Here is a 15,848-nt window from a genome sequence, read left to right on the forward strand (position 1 = left end):
ATGCCATGGGAACAAAACAAAAGATAAAGGCATAGCTTTAATACCTTGTTCAGTAAGGGCCAGACTCTGCCACTTTTACTCTCACTAGCTGCATCTACACAAGACGCTGACTGTGCAGTCATTTAGGACTTGTTTATCCTGCACACTAGCGTCCGGGCCAAATTTTAAGTGTATGCTGACAACACAAGAGTTAAGTTTGATCATGCGCAGACAAGCAGACAAGGCCTGTGGAAAATTCCACAGCGTGCCCAGCACGTGCTCCCTATGCGACCCTTGGTTGTCAATCAAAGCTGACCTAGTTTTGTGGGAACGCGCATGCTCAGTTCTGCTCAGCAGATGAAGTAATCTGACGAGACGCATGCTCAGTCTACAGACTACATGACGTAATCGGACTAGAAATTTCTTTAGAGAAGACAACCTGATTGGCTACCCGGTTGTCATAAAGACTTGGGGGCCCCTCCTCAGGGGGGAGACTGGAGAGAGGGAAGAGTTAGAGAGAGAGTTTTGGGGGGTTGTTGTTGTTATTCTCTCTGTCAGTGTGGTGGTGGGTGAGGGGAGACTGTGCTCGACCTGTAAGCAGAGGCTGCCTTGGCAGGGACTGTGAGGCAGGGAGAGATCGATCCAGAGAGCAGAGGCTGCGGCTGCAGGGACTGCTCTTCTGGAGGGCTTCAGGCCTACTGGTCTCCTCTTCATTGTGAATTGGCTATTCGATTCCTCTTCGTTCTCGTATTGATCTCCTGGCTACCGGACTGATTTTGGCACCGATCCTGACTACGATTCTGATCAACCCGACTCACTTCGACTACGGCTTCGTTTCACCATACCTGGCAGTAACCTCAGCATCGCTCTTCATCAACCTCGGCACCGATCATCCGTTTGTCCACCTTGGACTGGCGTCACACCGTGTTACAGTTTTTGTTGTTTGTTACCCATTCAATAAGCTGTTGACCAGCCCTGGGACTATCGAGTGGGCAGCCGCACCTATCCTTCAGGGTAGAATGCAAGGGCTCACTCGGGAACCCCGTGGGCCAACAGTCTCCTTTGTCGTTCGTTAAATTCGTTCTAACTGTAACTGAAAAAGCAAGATTTCCGCCTACGCTCTAAAAGCGTAAGTAAATAAATCAACTTTATTTGAAACCGCACTGTGTCCTGTACCGCTCAGACTCCTCGCCGCTACTCCCACCTGTTCCGATCCGATACCACCCTCGGCCCACCATGACCTTGGGGCCACTGTTCCCCGACAAGTAGCATTGCAGAACAGCTTTTTCGTGATGTTTTCGTGATTCTGACTGTGCAGTAGCCTGAGACTACTGTGAAGTAGCATCACATCACACTTCCTACCACGTGATTTTACTGCACAGTAGTCACAGACTACTGCAGAGTCAGCATCTCATGTAGACGCAGCCGTTGAGTATCCTATCACCCCTCGACCAGTCACGCTAATTTCAGTAGAACTACTAGACAAGTAAGATACTAATCATCACGCGTTTGGGTGGTAAGCTTCTGTCCTACTGGATGCGTTTCATTATATATTGGCAAAATCCTACCAAACTCCCATTGTCTTTAATCAAAACAGTGTACAGCTGGGAGACACTAACTCAATTTATTTTTCCCATTGACTTCTTTACCTCCCTGCCCCTTCAACAATGGCTGATTAATCCATGTCAGTACAGACTGTATCCATTAATCATTCAGCCTATTTAATCCACTGTCCAAGATACTCATTTGGGAATATGTTGTGAAATTCGTACTCACATTGGTGAGCATTTAATCACAGAGTAGGACCACTGGCAATCAACTGCACTACTCTGGTGAGTAAATGGATCAACTTCTGCTACTTTCACTAGATAAAGTTATTCACATTCTTTCTGGACTTTTCCAAAAGTTTGAATGTTCTGTAAAATTTTTAAGTGCAAAGACAAACAAACAAAAAGGCCATGGAAAACTACTCAGAGACATCTGTTCTCCCATTGATTTAATCAGTTTTTTCCCATTAGCATGTATGATGAAGGGAGAATAGGCTCTGCAGAACACAATAAAAATGTGCCTCACTAGCTAAATAAATTCCATTATATATTGTGGCAAGGCAAATAAATAAACCCTGAGATTTACAGACTGCCACCTTGGCTGACATTTCACAGAGCTGGATCTTTCAAACAATACTCTTTGCTTAACTCTGTCCTTGCAGAACCCTGTCTGCTCCCAAAACTTATTTTTTAATCTTTCCCTCACACTCCTTATTTGAGCCCATTTCCCTATTCCTCTCTCTCTCTTTTTCTGTCTGTCCTTCCTCACTCCTAATTCCCCAAAGCGGTGTCCTTGACTGCTTTGTTCTGTTCTAGTAAGTCCCGGAGCTCTTTCCATTCCAGATATTTTATTTGCCCTTTTTTCTTCCAAGTTCCTCTGTCTTCTCCAAACTTTCTCCTCTGTTCTGTCCTGTCTGCTTTTCAAATTTCTTTTTGCCAAGCCTATTTTCTTCTGCCTTTCTAATGTCTGTAACCCAGTCAAGTATTAATAAGAGAACTTTTCTTACAAACAATATGCAACTGTTTTTGTTTGGGCAATGACCTAACTAAAAACATGAAAAATTCAAATTAATAAAAACAATAAAATGGAAGTTATTTTTCATCTTAAAAATCTAGGTATACGAACTAGGGAGATGGTAGCTTATGTATGCTCAGTTCTGAAAGCACCTGAGAGCTGACGTCGGCAAACTAGTCCACAAGCTACTAAAAACATGATGCAAGCTTTTAGAACCAGTATTGGTTCTTTGCCCATCGTCTGAAATTCCCAGCTAACACATTTTTCTCCATTGGATTTTAAATGTACAATTTCTGATACACAAGATGAAATATTCAGGCCCAAATTAAGATGCACCATGGTGAATTTGCACCTACTTCTACCATTTCAGGTATTATGGCTCCACATATCCTATATTCCAAGAATATAGAATACGTGGAATATGTTAATCAGAAGCAGGCCCAACACAATAGAGTTTTCTTACTTAAATTCATATTTTCACAGTGCTCTATCCTGCATTCCTTTACCCAGTGAAATCTCCCACTGATTCCCTGTATTAAGGATGCAGAATCAGGCCCATCATTATTATTTAGCAGATTGACAGAACCAGTGGTCCTGTTTATTACTACTGGCAAGTAGCATTTGAATTCATCTTTCAGTTATTCACAAGATGACTCATTCTGAACTGTATATACTTCATTTTGGATCTATGTAAGATGTACATTTTAACATCCTTTCTGGGACTTGCAATTATTTAATCTATTTTTGTCACACTATTCATTGGCTTTCTCAAGTCATTCCGCATTAATAATCAGTCTCCTTTCTTCCTCATTATTTAGTATTATTTGGTATAATGGAGTGTGTGCTAACTAATCAGACCTCTGCATGAGTGACACATTTACTGCTGAAAGTTAAAACATATACAACTTCAGACAGCCAAAAAGCAGCCTATTTGTAAAAATACTGTCTAGCTGCAAAAGTCATGAGAGTGACTTGAGCCAAGAGAATAACAACAGGGTGCTCTTCCCAGTTCCTGGTGTCTGCACAGGAGAGGAAAACTGAGATATCCCAAGTCAGTTCTGCACTAAGTATTGTAAATTTAGTTTTTCCTTGTTTTGCTCACACCTAACCACTTACACCATATACAAAAATGTTATTTTAATGTTTCATTTAGCTGCTTTATCAACATACTGGGTACTGCTGTGTCTATAGAGCAATAGACAAAATGACCATCCAGGGAAAATGAATAATACCTTTACCAGCAGCAGAATTTCAGTTCCATTCCTTTTTTATATTGATTCATATAAATGATTTCAAACCGAAAACAAGGCACTCAGAGCAGTGGATACTAATTGCCAAGGACTTTCTCGCGCAGAAAGAAAACACATCCTTCCCCATAGTGACCCAGTGTTACCACTTCGTAATTTCCCTTCCACGTACATGATCACCCAATCAAGAGGCAGAGCCCTGGGGTCACATCAGTTTGTGAAGCTCCTTTCTACCTTAGCACAGTGTCAAATGTTCATAATATCTTGCATAGACATACTGCATGGACCTTACTGTGAATCAGAGAACAGGCTGTGTGAAACCTGCAGGTCTTAAATATAATTTCCCTACAACACTGATTCATAAAAAAGTGCTCCTGTACCTGACATGCACAGAAAACAAAAGCCAAGTACTGTAACGGATGTAGTCTCTGCTTTACATCACACATGCAGTGGTGAATTCCTAGCTACTTGGGCACATTCTTTTACTAATCATTCCTATCAATTCCAGCAGTTAGCCATTTTCTTAAACAGAAGAAAAAAATTATGAACACTGGGTGCTGCTACATATACAATTAGCATTTAGCTGTGCCAGAGTTTATTTCTACGAGGCTCAGCGTTCACACACGCTCCTGGGACTGCAGCATGTTGAGCCAGGCCGGAGCAGCCCTGGGCTGTGGCACAAAGCAGCAGGCAGCCCCCGCACTGTAGCACCCTTGTCACCCAGCCAGCCCTGGTCATTGTCTACACAAGAGTTTCTGGGCACATAACTACTCCACTATAGGAGAGTACTTGTCCTGGACAGTACTATCCTACAGTGGAGTTAATTTGTTTACTGTGTAAACCTAGCACAGGTGCACATGTAGATGGTGATTTTTAATGTGAAGCTAATTAGTCTGCAGTAAAGCACTAAGTTTATATATCACTTTTAAAATATCAAGAGAAAAGAAAGTTTCATCTGAAGAAAGATTTGTCATCTATTTTAAAATGACCAAGCTCCAAGGTGATTAAGCTTTGTAAATGGTCAAGTTAAACTACAATTCAGGCTAACTTGGCTCTTGTCACATTCAGAAGTCTGATGTTGATTATGGAGCAACATATTAGCTAACCTTCAGTATGTGATCCAGAAAGAGCTGCAGTTAGAAAGAGTCGCTGCACGTAGTTCTGCAATCCTCATTATAACAATGTTGATCATTACTGGAGATTGCCATATGGCATCAGTAAGACAATTCCCTCATATGCCCCTAAAATATTTATAATAAGGTGTCAGTTGCCCCCAGCTGAAACAATATCAGTCTTCTTTGGCACAAATCCTGATCAATTAGCTACCCAGAAGAGGTTGACCAATTCTTCTTCATTTGACTAACTGCAGACATCTCAAAGATATATTTGGTGTAAGAAGAGACAGGATATTTTACGAAGATATTTATAGTTACATTTCTAGCATCACTGAACTCCACCGCCTTCATATTTATTTTGTGTCACTGTTTGCTATACCACTGGAGTTCAAGAAGCATGAATCACTCTGGTGACATGGGAGAAAGCAACAGTGATACATAATACTTTCTTCTCTTTGGCCTGGTGTTCAGAGGTAAAAACCTCAAAGAGCATTTGAATGTGATAAAGCTCAAGTATTCACATATTGAAAGCTCCACCAGGGATAGAAAAACTAGCTCCAAATCACAATCCCTTCTCTCACCCTATGTAGAGACTCCAGGCTTCAGATGGTAATGACATAAGCCATACTTTATACAGGAGATCTAGTACAATCTAGAGAATTTTCTATACAGTCCTGCACAGAGCTCATCAGCCAAAAGGCCTGCATTCACACCCACTAGATATAGATCATCTTGAACAAAGCTAAAAGGTAAAATGTTAGAGCTACAATAGCTGTTCTCTTCTCTCTTTTAGAAGAAGAGACAGGCTGTCAAAACACTTTGTTTCTAATCTGTCAATGAGCCGTTATATGTAGCCTTGTGCACCTTGATAAATCTTATTAACAGCCTCAACTTGTCCCTTTATCAAATGGAGGTAATAATGAAAAATTCCAAATGAAATTTTGCTCTAGGAATAATACCTCACAGGGGAGCCATGAAGTTTTATTAGTCAACTTTGGTGAAACGCTTTGAGGCTCTTCATGGAAAGCATTCATGAAGAGCATACCTTCTAGAATATTTATGCATCTTATAATCACAGCCAGCAAAAGATCATTATTCTCATATAGTTCAATCTCCTGTGTAGCACAACCTGTAGGACTTCCATAAATAAATTCATATTTGAACTAGAGCAGCAGTGCCTGATCTTTTCAGCCCATGGGCCAAGTGAGTGGCACTAGATCCATCCCCTAGCCAAATCCAAACTGTATGCCCAATCCAGTGCATAGTGCTGACCCAACCAGGGCCCAAGCCAGCTATGTGGAAGGGCAGATATTACTACTACATTTTTGCATATTTTATTATAATAATTCAATAAAACCATATTTGCATTTCATACATGAAACATATCTAGACTGAACTCTTCTATCACTCTCAGTTTAGATTCTGGAGTTACAACCCCCCTTTCTCTTGCTAGTCTACCTTTTACTAGTGTAAAGCATCCTGGTTATCAAGGAATTAACAAAAGAAGTGAGGTCATTCTCCTGCAGTCACTCTCTCAGGCAATTATCAATTCTCATGATCTAATTCTCATGACTAATCTAGTCTCTTTTTATGACCAGGTTACAAAACACCTGGATGCAGGGATAGGGGTTGACATCGTTTACTTAGACTTCAGGAAGGCCTTCGATACAGTATCCCACCCCATACTGGTGAACAAGTTAAGAAGCTGTGACTTGAATGATTACACAGTCCGGCGGGTGGCAAATTGGCTAGAGGGTCGTACCCAGAGAGTGGTAGTGGATGGGATGGTATCGACCTGGAAGAGAGTGGGCAGTGGGGTCCTGCAGGGCTCGGTCCTTGGACCGATACTCTTCAATGTCTTCATCAGCGACTTGGATGAGGGAGCGAAGTGTACTCTGTCCAAGTCTGCAGATGATACAAAACTGTGGGGAGAAGTGGACACACTGGAGGGCAGGGAACAACTACAGGCAGACCTGGACACGTTGGACAAATGGGCAGAAAACAATAGAATACAATTTAACAAGGAGAAATGCAAAGTGCTGCACCTAGAGAGGAAAAATGTCCAGCACACCTACTGCCTAGGAAATGACCTGCTCAGTAGCACGGAAGCAGAAAGGGATCTTGGAGTCCTAGTGGACTCCCAGATGAACATGAGTCATCAGTGTGACAAAGTCATCAGAAAAGCTAACTGCACTTTATCGTGCATCAGCAGATGCATGACAAACAGAACCAAGGAGGTGATACTTCCCCTCTATCGGGTGCTGGTCAGACCGCTGTTGGAATACTGCGTCCAGTTTTGGACGCCGCACTTCAAGAGGGATGTGGATAACCTGGAGACGGTCCAGAGAAGGTCACTCGTATGGTTAAGGGCTTGCAGGCCAAGCCCTACGAGGAGAGACTAGGGCACCTGGACCTCTTCAGCCTCCGCAAAAGAAGGTTGAGAGGTGACTTTGTGGCTACCTATAAATTCATCATGGGGGCGCAGAAGGGAATTGGTAAGGCTCTACTCACAAAGGCGCCCCTGGAGGTCGCAAGAAATAATGGCCATAAGCTAGCAGAGAGCAGATTTAGACTGGACATTAGGAGGAACTTCTTCACAGTTAGGGTGGCCAAGGTCTGGAATGGGCTCCCAAGGGAGGTGGTGCTCTTCCCTTCCCTGGGGGTCTTCAAGAGGAGTTTGGATGGGCATCTGGATGGGGTCATCTGAACCCAGCACTCTTTCCTGCCAATGCAGGGGGTTGGACTCGATGATCTATAGAGGTCCCTTCCGACCCTAACATCTATGAATCTACGAATCTATGAATTTTATAATCCTACTAACTAAAATGTTTTGTTATTACTGACAAGTTTCTTATTTTTCAAATGGGTGTGTCTTCATACATTTTAATTGTCATTATTTAATTATGTGTGATTAGTCATGGGGTCATCTTTGACAAAGTAATACTTGCTTATGAAGTAGCATTTACAGTACTGGAGCTGTATATGAGCCAGACACATACAGTTTTTATCCCTATTTTATTTTTTCTATATTTTAATAATAGTTTTTTCAATCACTGCAGAAAATTAATTGTAAAAGAGCAAGTAACTGAGCAAAACAGCCTTGACTGTCTTCTCTATGACAGAGAGCTGTAGGGGTGCCAATTTTGATGCAACATATGTACATGGCAGAGGGGGAAAGGATGCAATATATATATTCTCAGGGGGAAATGATGTGTGATTTTTTTGGTAGCTGTGCACCACATATTGACTAGATTCATAGGGCTCCAGAACTTTCCCTCCATATAGTTCTTATACACATTCCTACTCCTTCTTGAATCACCGTGTCTTCCACACCTTTCCTGTAAATCTTTATGTCAAGATAAAGACACTACTGACATTACTAACTAACAACAGTTTGCTCAGAGTTCAATGATCTATAACAACAGTTCTCAAGCTTTTTAGACTCTAGGCACCTATCAGAAAATGCTGGCTCTTAGATTTCACCCATTTTTTGACCATGGAAATATAACAGAGCAATTCTTCTCTTGCCAAGAACTCAAAAAGAATACAACAGGTCAGAATGTTTTTAACTCTATGGATTCTTATTTGAAGTCTCTGGGTCTATCTTATGAATCATGCCCAGGTATTTGCACACCTAATGGTGCTAATAGTGTGCAGCACCCTGCAGCACCTTTAAAAGACTCTCATAGCACCCCAAGGTGCTGCATCACCCTAGTTGAGAATCACTGCTTTATAAATAACATAGGTGTCAAGCTGAGTTATTAACTCATGGCCTCCAGCCTCCAGATACCTTTACTGCCCAGTTGCCCATACTTTCCCACACAAGGCCCCAGTCCCTTCAGCTGTTGCCACTTCCCTTCATCAGCTGCTCCTGCAGCCATTGCCACCTCCCTCCAGGCCGCCAGGGTCTCTGGGCTCCGCCTCCCTCCTCCAGCTTCTTTTTCCAGCTGCTACCACAGGTGCAGTGCAGCCCATGGCTACTCAGGAGTTGGACAATCCTGTTCTACTGTGTTTCATGCACTACCATTAGCAAGATGGTGGCAGCAAAACCTAAGTTAATAAAACTTAAGCTTGTGAGCATTTAGCTGTGTCACAGTCACCAATTCAGAACTTTTCAAAGTGGCTCAAAACCATAGATATATTTTCCTTTGTAGAATTTGCACATATTCTCTGATCTCTGTAAGCCTTCATTTCTTAGAAACACAACAAATTCAGAGAGTTTTGAACATTCCTTTACTGATTTGGGGATTCTGGAGCATTAGGATTCTCAAGTTTGGTTTGTCTAAAATTTTGCATAATGGTAGGTTAACCCTTTTCATTGCATTCAGGATTAATCTTACTCTTAGAGCTCATTCAGGAGAAAAAGTGACTTAGTTTTTACTTCTAAAATCATGTTTTTGTTAGGATTATGAGATAATGCATTTGAAGCCACATTTGTTCATCCAAGTTATGTTTTTTCCAAAATTTCATCCAGATCCCTGTAACATAAAATGACATCTTCCTAAATGTGCATTTGGGTCAGGTTTAGATATCAGCCATTATAAAGAACGGTGGTTGGCTACCACACAAAGTTTGATGCAAATACAGGAGGACATCTTCCTCAAATACAACATTAAAGTTAAGGTTCTTTTTTCCCATAGCCCAACATTTTCTTCCTGCATTCAGCAAAATTTATTGTCAACAGTTACAGTAGCCTTTATTCGATACTTTCTATTAGAATATATGCTACCTCTGATGCCTCCTACCACAGTTCAATTTATAAACCAGACTCCAGAAGTTTCAGTTCTTGGTGTCAGAAGATGGAGTATGTACTGCACAATTGGAATAAGAAATTTATAAAAGTTCTAACAAGTTTGGTAAGATAGAACAGCTTTTTACAATATACCATAAACTGTCTATAAATTAGGGGTGTGAGAAAAGGGTCCTATTCAATTCAGATTTGGCCTGAATCAGGGACAGTGATTTGATTAACTGATTCGGATCACTGTCCCCAATTCAATTTGGCCAAATCCAAATCTGAACAATCAATGCTGATTCAGAGAATCAGCAATTCAGACATAGACACAGCTTTAAATATTTTTTCTACATACCTCGAGGTACCAAGAGTGGTTCATGAATGCCGCAATGGTGGGGTGGATGGAGTGTACCACAGGAGTGCAAGGACCACTTACAGTCCACTTCTGGGTCTACCGGGGAGCATTCTGGGGGTCCCCCCGCACCTCCCCGGTTCAGCAATCGGTCACGGAGGGACCCCAGGTGCCCCCCTGACCCAGGAGGCACCAGTTGCCAAGCCAGGGAGGTATGGGGGGCCCCCCAGTGCACTCCCCGGTGGACTGTTTAGTGGACCAGAAGTGCTTCTCGTTCACTTTCAGGTCTGTTGCCGAGCACACTAGGGAGCCCCTCCCCCCCTCCCCCCTGCTTCTGTGGGACACTCCCCATGCCCCAGCATCACAGCATTCATGAGCCACATGGTACCTAGAGGTATGTAGAAAAAACATTTAAAGCTGTGTGTATGTCCAAATCACCAAATCTTTCTGAGTCTCTCTGAATTGATTCAGAGGGTTCCAATTCAATTCAGAGATATTAAAAGATCTCCTGATTCGACTCAGATTTGGAGATTCAGCCACTGAATTGGGCTGAATCTCTGCCGAATCGAATCAGGGATCAAAGCTTTGCACAAACCTACTATAAATTCTAAACTAAGCTTCTCTCCCACTGCCTGAAGAAGGGTGCTTGTATCCAAAAGCTTGCAAAGAACAATTTTTCCAACTATGTAGGTGATCTAACAAAAGATATCACACATTCACCCAAAAAAACTTGTTTGCTTATGTCCTTAGACCAACACGGCTGCAACCAACAGCCCCAAAACTAAGTTTCAGCACAAGAGTTAAGTCAAGATTTAATGAAATTCAGGAGTTACTGACTGTGTTCAGATTTTGTCAGCATTTCCAGCCAAGAATCCCCAGTAAATGCCCCAAACTCTTTCTTTACCATTGCCCACCTTCTAGTTAAGAAGACCAGTGACCTTTCATCTCTGTCGATTTTGAGGTTGGCTAGGAAACCTGTTTTCCCCACACAAATTTTGAGGAAGCGGCTGACTGGTCAGTCACCTTTATGTTTTTAATAGCTCATGAAGAAAACCCATTCCCCCTTTTACTTTATTGTTCCTCTTCACAGTAGAACTGGAAAGATTCTCCTCACTTCTGCCGTTTTACTAGTTCTGTCCATCATTTCAGAGCTGATAAACTGCATTCTCAAAATTATTGATGCAATAGAAGCATGAAAAGGATGCCTGCTGTTCTCTCAACTATTTAATGGCACTCCCTATTTAGTAACTATAGCAATACTATTTTGATCTTAGACTAAAATAGATCTAGAGTCAGTCATACCTGTGCCTATTTTAGTTGCACAGGTAAGAAACAACTTAACTCCTTTTATACTGATGCCAGAAGTCTGGGCAACAAAACAGAAACAAACTATGGAAAATGATAATTGATATTTTGGGGATAATAGAAATTCAGAAAACACTTTTAGGTACTGAAGAGTATATGCTGTTCAATAAAATACAGAAATAGAAGTCAAGTAGATGAGGTAGCACTACATGTTAAGATGTAAGAAGGGATTACATAGCGAAAAATCATTTTGGGGAGGGATGGTAAAGGAATTTCTATTGGGATAGAACTTGCAAGCTGCTAGAGACACTCAGTGTCAGATTGGGTATGTACAGAGATCTTGTGTTTTTAATACAGAGATAAATATGACTGGGAATTGTGTCATAATGGGAGAGTAACTTCCCAGAAATATACTGAAGGATGAATACTACAAATAATAGCAAGGCACAGTTATTCCTAGATATGACAAACAAACAGACTCCATCAAACCAAACACCCCAAAACTGATCATATTTAAGACATGGTTTTGATAAGTAATGAGAACATTAGAGAGAGAGAGAAACTAAGCAGAGAAAATAACCTCTGAATAAGGCTAGGAATAGTCATTGCATTTGTCCCTGGATTAATTGGGCCTGTGTTTGTGCTGAAACAAAAGTATCTTGAGATTAGCATGTACATACATCACCCTCCTAATAAGAGTTTAGGAAATGACTGAATGTAGTGCCACTGCTCTGCCATTGATTCAATAGTGCAATCCCTAGATAACTGTATAGATACACTTTGCAATGTCCTGGGATAAACAGTTACTACCTCTTATTCAAGAAACATTTTTACGCCTTTCTGTCATGGGACAATGGGTATGGACATCTGTACATTTGCATTTTGTCCCAGGATTAATGTAAAATCTGTTTTTAGACTAAGTGATCAAAAGTATCATTTTACATTAAATAGAAGTACATACAAATATAGGTCTAAAACTAGTCAAGGTTCTCAGTGTCAGATGAGGAAACGGTGATAAAATAGGTCAACTTGTTAGTGAATTCAGTTCATCTGAGAAGCTCAGGGATTGATTATTTAGTCAAAGGGACCAAAAAAACCCCATCACAAACAATGGGGTAAAACTATAGGAAAGGGCTCCAGACTTAAAGGGGTTAAATAATCACTTTCAAAAGCATAACAAGAATGAGCAGAAAGCCCACAGGGATTAGAAAAAATGGACATGGGGAACAAAGCTACATTTTAGCGGTCAAAAAGTGAAGAGATATTATAATAATTTCCCAAAGTCAAACAGCTCAAGCTTACAAAGGAGATTAAATGACAAGAGGTTTTTTCAGCCATGTGAATGAGAGGTGAACAAGAAAAGAAAAGCTGGCAACTGTGTGGTAAGCATGGGGTTGACTTTAAAAATAATCTAGGTATAGTCCAAAATCTAAATCAGTTTTCAATAAGGATTAAGATGGTGAATATGGGGCCAAAGGTAGGAGATATAGAAATCTTCCCAACTGAGGGGGAAGCAAAATTCAAAACATATGTCAGGCTTGGGAGGAAGGGAAATTAATAATCTCCATCACAGAATTCTGAAAAAACTGGCACATGAAGTCATGACAGGTCTGGTGACAAGCCAGGAGTGGGACCATGTGACCAGAAAACAGCAAATGTAGTACCTATATACAAGGAGGAGGAAAAGTGAAAAAATCATCAGGATATTGCAGGCATGTTAGTCTGACGTTGATCGTATGAAAGACTTGAGCAGAAATTTTGAAGGAAAGAATAATTAAAATCACTGAGATAAATGGAAAATAGATTTATCAAAGGTAAAATGTGTAATGTTAACCTGATATCTTTCTTCAGCAACATAACTGATTTTCCTGGCAAAGGAAATAATCTCAAAAGTCGAGGTCAAACCAGGTCAGGGACAATGTCTCTTCTCTGGATTTCAGTTACATATTTGATATTTCATCTCTTAGTTAAAATAAAGATGGGGATTAAAAGAAGAAATGTGAAGTGGAAAAGGAACTGGCTAATGGGTAGTTATGAAAGAATAGGTAAGTTAGAAAAGAACAGGCTGAAGAGAGGTTACTAGTGGAGTTCCTCGAAGAGTTGTCTTGGGACTAATCTTGTTTTATATTTTCACTATAACTGTGGCACAAATGATGGAGTGTGTTTATATATGATGCTAATGATGCAAATTTACTTTGTTAACCAAGCTTTGTTAACAGAGCAAAGACTCAGAATACCTTACAGCAGGGCTGTCCAACTTCTGAGTGGTCAGGGGCCACAGGACCCTGGGCTGTACCCCCCGCCTCTTGGCAGGCTGCATGCCCCCCAAACCTCCTGCTGTACACCTTCAAGCTCTGTGCACCATGTCATGCAGGTTAATTCTGCTATGCAGCACAGTGGGCATGCCACTGTACTGTGCTGTGGGGTCCCTGAGCCCCTGCAGCCACCCTGCTGTGGGCTTTCTTAGCCCTGTCCCTAGGAGGTAATCAGCAGAAGCCACAGAATGGAGTAGGAGCCTGAAGCAGTGAAGGGAGCAGCATCAAGATCAGGAGCTCAGGGGCTCCAAGATCAGGAGCCACAGGCCACCAGTTGAACAGCACTGCTTTTTACAGAAAGAAGTAGATGACCTTGAAGACTTCAGTAACAGAAATGGAATGAATTCAGTATTACTAAATGCAAAGTCATGAACTTGAGGACTAACAACAAGAATTCTTGCTGTAAACAAACAAGGAAGCAGGCAAGAATTCCTGGAAATAACAGAGAAGGACTGATGACTCTGAGCCACCAATGTGACATGGCTATGAAAAAAATAAGTACAGTAAAGTCTCTGTTATCCAGCATCCCCAGGGTAAGGGGATTGCCAGTTATATAAAAATTCTGGTCATCTGAAAACCCCTGGCAGCAGAGGAGGTGGGCAGCAGCTGCCCACAGAGCAGCGGCAGCACAGGGTGGCGGGTAGTGGTGTCTGCTGCTGCCGCATGCAAGCTCCTCGCTCCCCTCCCGTGTCTGGTCAGCCCCCCATGTCCATTGTTTCATAGTTTCTAGGGTCGGAAGGGACCTGAACAGATCATCAATTCTGACACCCTGCCCTGGGATGGAACAAGTGTTGGGATCATAATACCCCAGCTGGATATCTATCCAACCTCCTCTTGAAGACCCTCAAGGTAGGGGAGAGCACCACCTCCCTTGGGAGCCCATTCCAGAGCCTGGCAGCCCTAACCGGAAAACAAGGACTCCTGATATCAAGCCTGAACCTGCTCTCTATCAATTTGTGGCTGTTATTCCTTGTTATCCCAGGTGGTGCCTGGGGGAACAGAGCCTCACCTATTTTCTGCTGATCCACCCTGGTGAGTTTATATACAGCCACAAAATCCCATTTCAGTCTTCTCTCATGGAGGCTGAATAGATTCAGGGCCTTTAGTCTATCTTCATAGGGCCTGGCCTGCTGCCCCCCGACCATGCGAGTGGCCCTTCTCTGGACCCTCTCAAGGTTAGCCACATCCCTCTTCAAGTGTAGTGCCCAGAACTGGATGTAGTACTCCAACTGTGACCTGACCAGCACCGCATAGAGGGGAAAGATCACCTCCCTGGACCTGCTTGTGATGCATCTGTAGATGGTAGGTAGGCCTTACTGACCACTTCCTTGCATAGGCAGCTCATGTCCATTTTGGTGAGTTAAATGCTGGATAGCAGAGATTTTACTGTACGGCTGCCTGCAGAGCAGCGGCAGTGCAGGGTGGTGAGTGGTGGTGGCCGCCACCACATGCAAGCTTTCCCCTGCCCTCCCCCCTCCCCATCTGGCCGGCCGGCCTGAAGTTCCAGTTAGTGGAATTTCTGGTTAGTTAAATCCCAGATAGCGGAGACTTTATTATATAATGAGTTCTAGGAGTGGATATGATTACTGTCTATAAATGCATCACGGGGTTTAACATCAGGCAGGGAACAGAACCCATTTAAGCTACAGGACAATGCTGGCACAAGAACAAATGGGTATATACAGTCCTGAAACTAGATAAAAAAAATACTTAACTAATTTAAAGATGGAGGTTGATAAGTTTATGACAGAGATTTTATGATGTGGTTGCCTGCAAGAATAGGGAACTGGACTTCATGACCCAAAAAGTTCCTTCCAGTGTTATATTCTACATATCTGTCAGTTTCTTCTCCACACTACTTGCTCACTGGCAACTCCCCACTTTTTCCACACAATTTTAAAAATTATTTAGTTTCTTGGAATTTCTGTGGCACCATCTATACATTATACTTAAGATGTGATTAACTAGTTAAACACATCTCAAGTTGTGACCCAACCATGTGTTCAATCAATTAATGGCATGATAAAACAAGAAATAACCTGCAACGTTGTTCCACAAAAAATGTGAAAAGTCCAGTAACCCAAGATAGCTATATAATACCTACCCACTAAGCAGGTCTCACATAGCATTCAATAATTATTACAGATCAGTATCCCTCTCCTATTACATAGGTGCTCCATGCCCACCACACTTACCACTTGTAGTCATAAAGAACCTTTGACATTTTCCACCTGGCTT

The sequence above is a fragment of the Gavialis gangeticus genome, unplaced genomic scaffold (assembly GCF_001723915.1).
Source record: "Gavialis gangeticus isolate Ggan-Ray unplaced genomic scaffold, GavGan_comp1, whole genome shotgun sequence".
Lineage (NCBI taxonomy): Eukaryota > Metazoa > Chordata > Crocodylia > Gavialidae > Gavialis > Gavialis gangeticus.